Source organism: Electrona antarctica, assembly GCF_951216825.1.
Source record: "Electrona antarctica genome assembly, chromosome: 11".
Lineage (NCBI taxonomy): Eukaryota > Metazoa > Chordata > Actinopteri > Myctophiformes > Myctophidae > Electrona > Electrona antarctica.
Window position 1 is genome coordinate 43,354,989 of NC_136792.1, and position 8,467 is coordinate 43,363,455.

Here is an 8,467-nt window from a genome sequence, read left to right on the forward strand (position 1 = left end):
CAGATTCTAAAAATGTCTTCTACATCCTGACAGTTTTCTGAAAAAGCTATGTTTCTATGTCAGTCGTTCTTCGATTTTTCAAAAATAGCAGACCTACAAGCTCGATGAGCTTGTAGATCTGCTATTTTTCAATAGCTAAAGCATAACATAATGCTAACACCAAAAGGGGTTCCCGCCCAACATGTCAGAGTTTTCTCCAGTGCCTTCATTCTCCATGCAACCATGGTGTTGGTGTAGTGTGGTTAGTTCATAGCGCAACGTTAGCATTTTATTCCTGACGATTGTATTTAAGCTTGAAAAGTCAAAAAATGGGTATTCATTTGGGAAGATTAGCTTGCGGAACAAAATGTGTAAATACCTGTCAAGTATCATGAACGTTATTTGCTACAGAGCTTATCTTTAACAATATAAAAATGTCAGTGCAAAAATCCCTTCGACTTTTCAAAGAACCAAATAGGCACTGACGTCTTCCTTCCACCTACAAGAATACCTCATGCCTGGATTACTCCATTCCAGGCACCTTTGTGAATGCACATTGATTGCAGTCACGAACTAGGGCAATTTGCATTGTGCCTTTGCATTGCACCTCTGATGTATGTAAATCTTAGTCTCGTTTTCCTTTTTCTTTTTTTCGTCATTGTGACCAGGCAGTTTGTGTCATGAGTAGAAGCCTGTCCGTGAACAGATATTTATCAGCCAATATATGTGCAATTATCTATATGCACCTGCAGGAAGGAAAGGGAGGGCGAGATCAATAATAAGATCAATAATTATCATGGTGGTATTGCATTATCAGAGCGCAGCACATATATGGATTCATTCTCCACCCAATTGGGTCATTTTATTGCAGGCCCAGCACATACAGATCTCATCCCCGCAGGCACTAATATAGGATTTTTCTCATTAAGGGCTTCATGATCTGAAGATGGAAGTGGCACCCGAGAGCACATGAGGAAAGAAAGAAAAACAGATTGCTGCAATGAGCCCCAGAAAAAGAGAAAATAGTCTTTTATCAATGGCTCCAGATTCTAATAAGATCAACCCCCTCAGCAAATTGCATTGATCCTAAGTAAGGAGGAGAAATGTAAATGAATGGTCAACAAGACAATGTGAGCCCGGGGGTATTAATGGCCCTTCTTTAAGCCATTTTGGGCGGGAACCCCTTTTTGGGGTTTTAAGCATTATGTTATGCTTTAGCTATTGAAAAATAGCAGATCTACAAGCTCATAGCGCGCCACCGAGTGGCGCGCTACGAGCTTGTAGGTCTGCTATTTTAGAAAATTCGTGAAAATGTGGCTCAAAGCGAACGTTTTTAACTGAGGGGTTCCTGGAATAACATATTTTTCAGATGGGGGTCGGCGGCCAATTACACATATTTTTTGGGGTCCTTGACATGAAATATTGAGCACCACTGATACAGAAACATGAGGTATTTCAGAAAACTGTCATTTTTAAAATTTCGATGTCAGGCCAAAATGGGTTAATGAGAGTCAGCACTCAAGTGAAAAGCACGATGCTCTATGCATGTTCATTATTCTCTATAGCGGCTCGTTCTCCTAGATCGTCAAAGCTTCTTTTAAAATGGAAAATGGCATTTTAAACGCAGTTCTGTGAGGAACCTTTAATCAACATTAAGGAAGTCAAAGGATTTCTATTAACAAGCCCTGGCTGTCAAAGCAAGTGAAAAGCAGGAATTTAATGACAGATACTAGAGAATAAGAACCCCCAGACAAGCGTTCATGGGATACTAAAACAGGACGATTGTTTCCTGGACAGTCCTTCCTTTGAATGATCAGCCTAATCACTTTTATGGAATATTTGACAGCACCGATTTGACACCACAGATATGAGATGTGCCATTGATTCCCGATCTACCCAGAAACCCCTCAATGGACCTTTCGCTAAACTACAGGAGGTTGGCAGCCAGTGGCACCTGCCTCTGACAGAGGCTGTCGGACTGCTTCCCACATTTTAACTTTTGGCCTGTAATCTTATTTCCTGTACTTGTTAAGTGGAGAGGGGTGCCAGCTAGCACACGTTAGTCCGACATCCCGTTCAGTCAGACTACACGGCTGGTTAAGACTAGTCACCCTGCATGGCTTCCGCGTGCGGTTAGGGTTATTGTTATGGGTTAGGGTTAGTATGGGGCTCTATGGTCAGAATATTGGGTAGTCAGATTTATGGGTGTCAGATTATTGGGAAGTCGGGCTAACGCTACGCACCCGGTGACAGGAAACATCGTACCTCATCCATAGCACCTAATAGAGCGTCGCAGTCCCGCCTCCTACCCTGGACCAGGAAATGAAACCCAATGCATTATTCTCATAGACATTTCTTAAAGTATTTATTTAAAGACGGTTACGCCGCGGACAAAGCCAACTCGAGTCGTGACAACTCATGACAACACAAACAATATTTTGGACCAAACAATTAATTACAAAGAAGAAAAACAACAAAAAAAGTGTTGTAACCTGCCGTTTTTTTCTTCTTTCTAATTATTTGTTTGGTCCAAAATATTGTTTGTGTTGTCATGAGTTGTCACGACTCGAGTTGGCTTTGTCCGCGGCGTAACCGTCTTTAAATAAATACTTTAAGAAATGTCTATGAGAATAATGCATTGGGTTTCATTTCCTGGTCCAGGGTAGGAGGCGGGACTGCGACGCTCTATAGTCTGCTCACAAGACACACAGGGGGAATGAGGGTGTTCATTTCACCATTGATCAATGCCAGTCATCTACACACAAGGTTCAAGGTTCTTTATTATTTGTCTTCCGAGGAAGAAATGTGTCTTAGACAAAGGGCCCGCATGCAAGTGTAGCCCTTATGCCCATGTCGCCGCAGAGCAGCGCCAATACACAGTATACACAGTAACTAAATAAATCATATTATGTTCTACTTATTAGAACAATACACAGTAACTAAATCAATCATGTTCTACTTATTCATTCATTTTAGCTTAGGTTATTTAATATGAGGCACATGTACTATTATAAACTGTTAACAAACCAGCCCACAAGGGGCCCATGAAGGGGATGGAAGAAAAAAGAATCAAGCGACGGTGAAAAGAAAGCCTGGGTACCGAGACTACAGGCTACCGCTACTCAGTCGCATGAAGAGTAACACCAAGGATTCGTCAGTGATGTCACTGATTGACTGGTTTATAAACAGCTTCAAGTCTGTACTACTTCCGTGTTGCATAACAGTGACATCACTGTCCAGTCTTTCTTCCGTAGGCTTGTTTCAACGCATGTGTTTATGATCAACAGCATAACAAGCTCAGCTGTAGCCTATTCTGTCACGTTCGCCGTTCTCGCTATGGATTATTATTTCATATCAACATTCAAGTACAACTATCAGAATATACCCAGGCAAAGTAATCCGTCACTCTGCAAGTTTAACTAAAGTGTTTTCCATCTGTCCAAAGTCATTTCTGATGCACTCTACAGAGTACAGACATAACCTTTTTTTTAATCATCCTATTCTTGTTGATATAACGCCATTTATGTCAAAACATCATGTTGTGCTATAAGGTACAGTCAACTGTCGTCTGCGTTTAGGTGCAATGATTATATGCGAGATGCACTGGGGGCCTAAACAAAAAATCTGCACTGGGGCCAATCGCCAGGTCTGTACGCCACTGGTCAGTCATAACATTTTGAAAAAGAAACTCAGCCTGACAGAGAGCATTCTTGTGTTTAATATCTCTGTCTGGTATGTCCATTTGACATTAACAAACAAAGACAAGCTGGCCAGGATCATCAAAACAGCAGAAAGATAGCAGGCTGCCAACAAAAGTCATTGGATGACCTTTACAGCACAGCTGTACATAGGAAACCTTTGTCCATCATTGGTGACACAAAAACAACTCCTCCTCCATAATGAATTTGAGTTGCACCCTCAGGTTGGCGTAACTCTGGCAAAGAAAACTATCTATAATACTGGTTCCCAAACACTAGGTCGGGACCCATTTGTGCATCGTGTACACATTTTTATGGGTCCCTTTCTTTTTTGTTTCCTACATTTTGTTTTTAATTAATGCTATTTAAAAAATAATAATAAATAAATAAACATTAAAAAGCAAACTATTTCATGAATTAAAAACAATTTCATGAATAAATAAAATAAAAATGTAAGAAATTCCACAAATTAGAAAACAAAGGTTTAAGAAGTACTGAAAATAGCCGATGTACAAGCTCACAACGTGGTCGCCCAGTGATTTGGACTTTGGAGTTTTAGGATTATTATGGTAATTATCAGAACATGGAGGCATATTTTCCAGTAAAACTGGTGGTATTAGGGCTTGTTTGTTTGTGTGTGTCCCTCGACGGAGAGGGCCGGTAGAGTATCTGCTATCTGCAGTAGTGGTGGGCCGGTCTGGGTCAAATGTCAGGGCCAAATCTTTGACCCAGTCCAGCCCGGCAGTGCACCACTTACAGTATATTAGTAGAGTGCCACAAACATGGCGCAAAGCAGTGTCAATTTTGTCGACTATGACAAAAATGTTTCGTCGACTACAGTACCCTTTTCCCTGACAAAATTGAAATAAAAACTAAATAAGACTATGATGCTATGATGTCTAAAACTGTGTTTCGTCAACAAAAATAATCTAGACTAAAATATTAGGGAGGCACTAGTAGAGAAGAGATCCAGTAGAACACACCCGTGTGAAGAAAAAAATCACACCCGTGTGAAGTGAGTGGTGCAACTCCGTGTGGGTTTTTGTGTGTGGGGGGGGGGGGGTTCCAGACCCACAGGAACGCACCCAGGGTGCCGGCCCGGTTCCGGTGTGCCACCCCGCGTCCGAAATGGTTGAGAAATGACAGAGTTACCGTGCAGCAGTCCCTCTACTGTACTGTACTGTACTGTACTGTACTGTACTGTACTGTACTGTACTGTACTGTACTGTACTGTACTGTACTGTACTGTACTGTACTGTACTGTACACTGTACTGTACTGTACTGTACTGTACTTGCACACCCGAAAGCATCATATATACAGTTAAGATGTGCGTGTGTGTGTTTGTGTGTGCGTTAGGTTGCGCACAGGTGGTGAAAAACAACCATGTTGTTTTCGTGCTCATACCCAGCCAGCCAGCTACCCAGCTACCCAGCCACCCACACACATAGCTCCGTATGGGAGTGGTTGCACCACTCAAAAATCACAGCCGCGTGAAGTGAGTGGTGCAACTACATGTGGGGGTCCCCGGAACTTCCAGACCTACAGGAATGCGCCCAAGGTGCTGGCCCCGTTCCGGCGAGCTGCCCCGCTTCCGAAACAGAGGTGTCGTCTGTCCTGGAGAACTCTGACGTGTCTTTACTTTTTCTGACACTACTGTATATAGAAATCTTTCTGTCTCTCTGTGACCTTGATAAGCACAGCCACAGCTAGTGTGCACACTCTTATAAGTAATGGTACATTTGCTTTAAAGGTTTACTTTATCTCATGGTAAATGGTAAATGGTGCATATAGCATATGCATATGCATATAAATGGTGCATATATGTTATATAGCGCCTTTATCCAAGGCACTTTACATAGATTGTGCATTACATTCACCCATTCACACACACATTCATACACCGATGGCAGCGGAAACCATGCAAGGCACCAACTAGCACATCGGGAGCAATTAGGGGTTCAGTGTCTTGCTCAAGGACACTTCGACAGTAACTCTGGGGGAGCCCGGGTTCGAACTGGCAACCTAGCAGTTCCCATCCAGGCACTCTACCCCTGAGCCACCGCCGCCCTGCTCATGGAAGGTGAGTAGAAAGTTGTCAGGGGTGTGTCAACTATTGAGTTTAGTTTAGTTTAGTTTAGTTTATTTAGGATCCCCATTAGCTGTTACACCTGGCAACAGCTATTCTTCCTGGGGTCCTCACAGAATAATATACATACAAAAAAAAAATTGAAATAAAAACAATATTACAGATATCACAAAATAAAAAAATAAAATAAATACATTACAGCATAACAAATACGGTTAGTGCATTCACTCTAGATTACATTAACTGGTATATTGACATAAACAGAATTACAATTTCGCCATATAAGAAAATCCTTCAGTCTTTTCTTAAAAGGCCTTTTACCCTTAATTTCTGTGATGCGTACTGGTAGAGAGTTCCAGAAAGTCATTGCCCTGTACATGACTTTCTGGAACTCTCAACCAGTACACACCTGTCACACCTGTGACGGTCGAAAGACTCCTTGACAAACAGGTCAAATTTCTTTCTAACAGTGTTTATTCTCCAGGTGGTTTAACTGTGTGTGTGTGTGTGTGTGTGTGTGTGTGTGTGTGTGTGTGTGTGTGTGTGTGTGTGTGTGTGTGTGTGTGTGTGTGTGTGTGTGTGTGTGTGTGTGTGTGTGTGTGTGTGTGTGTGTGTGTGTGTGTGTGTGTGTGTGTGTGTGTGTGTGCGTGCGTGCGTGCGTGCGTGCGTGCGTGTTGAGATTTTAAATTAATTATTAAGGTAGGTCTACTTGAAGGTGCTGTGTGCATTTGGTGGTCCCTATACTTGTATTGCCTAATAGGCTAATCACATTCTGTTTTGTTGGGATGTCACAGTGCCATACTTAACTGTTTTAAACGGTTTACCAATTTGTGTTTAATTGTTGTAGTAGGCCTATTCATTATTACACCATTTACAATAATAGAAAACATAGAATGTAAAACTAAAAAGTAAAAATACTATATTCAATATTAAATCTAAATGGTGTGCTCACATCCCCCTGCACAATGTAGTTTGTTGAGTGTCAGTCAGTAGGCCTATATCATTTGGTTTAGAAGCAATAGGCTAGAAATTACAAATAACGTTGACTACATTGTTGATAGCTCTGTGGTTGAATATCTGTCAACTATCCAAAATAAAACAATCTTAACCGTAATCTCACAGTAGCCAAATAATCATGTTGGCTACTGTGTATGCCAGCCCACGCTATGTTAACTTTCTAGCTCAACAAGATCTACCCACCAAAAAATATATTATCCCATTGCTGAAAATAGTTTAAATATGTACCCGAGGGGGCTTTGGAATAGCGTTGTGGCATTACATATAGGAGACACACGCACTTATCTTTTTAAAATAACCTTGTTACTGATGCTACTGATGTTTGGCTCTTTTTTATGTCAATCAATCAAGTCACCTTAATTCAAGATGCAGATGCAAAACATTTTTTTTTTTACATTTAATTTATATATTTTTAAGGGCATGCCATGTGATCTACCTGAACAGCCTTTATACTGGTAGATCACGATCTACCTTTTGGGCACCCCTGGTTTCTGCTGTGACAGGACAGCATACAGTATACTGTATACAGATCTAGGTTGTGTTGATAGGCAACTGTTGAATGTAATGAGTTGTTGTGACAAGCTACATTAAACAATACGTGACTTTCTTTCTTTCTTTCTTCGATGTGACTGCAGACACTGCTGGAGGACTCATCCTGTGACAGTGGTGGCTCTATCTCTATCCCTTGCCTCCAAAGTTTGACTCCATCGTAGAACACGACTCAAGGTAGGACCCCCCCCCCCTCTTTTGTCGCTGCCACTTGTGTGGTATAATAGCCGATTCGACTGGTATCAACCGACAAGACCGCAGTTATCAGTAAGGATCAGCACGACTTTTTCGGACGAGTATGGGCATGCTCTGCCGACCCAACGCCTCAGTCGGTAGTTCTCCGTGATTATTTCGCTTGATAATCACTGGTCAAGGTTTCCCCCTGGTGGACGTGTCATTTCCAACTATTGTCTATAACTGATAACTGCGGTCTTGTCGGTTGATACCAGTCGAAACGGGTGGGTATAATGTGTGTATACTAACTAGAAGAACGCCACGTTTCTGTGCCGCAGTGTGATCCGAGTGTGTGTGCCAAAGTATCTTTGGCCACTGACCGTGTGTTTTTTCTGTGCTGGGCAGGATCTGTGGTGTTGTTGTTCCGTGTTGTTACTCCGTGAATGTCCTGATGCCTCATTGGCCGCTGCAGTTCGTTTGAGCGATGTGTGTTGAAGGAGGGGCGGAAGAATGTACATTGGGAGAGGAAGTACGCCGGAAGTATGGAAGGCACGTTACGTCACGCTGCCACTCAAGTGATTACTGGCCAATCACAGCGCATCTTTTCCAGGACTTACAGACCCGTACATGCGCTCTGTGACGCACGCTCATGCTTCCGCGGGGCTTCGCAAGGAATCTCGGGAAAGTTTTGCCCCCTCTTGAGCACATACGCTCCAGAGCCGGAAAGGGCGTCTACGTTTATATGTCTATGCTGTGTCCGCTGTCCGTGTATATTCTTGGGCCAGCGCATCACGGAGAGGGAAACCACGGAGCTGGGTTGAAAATGCATGGGTAGGGTCGGTGACGTATCGTGACCGCGGAGCTTGCTCTGCATGCGTCACGAGTTGCCGAACTGAACTGCGCACGAAGTGTGCGCTCAAATGTGATTTGATTCAAGCTGTTGCTGTTTACTATTGCTGTTG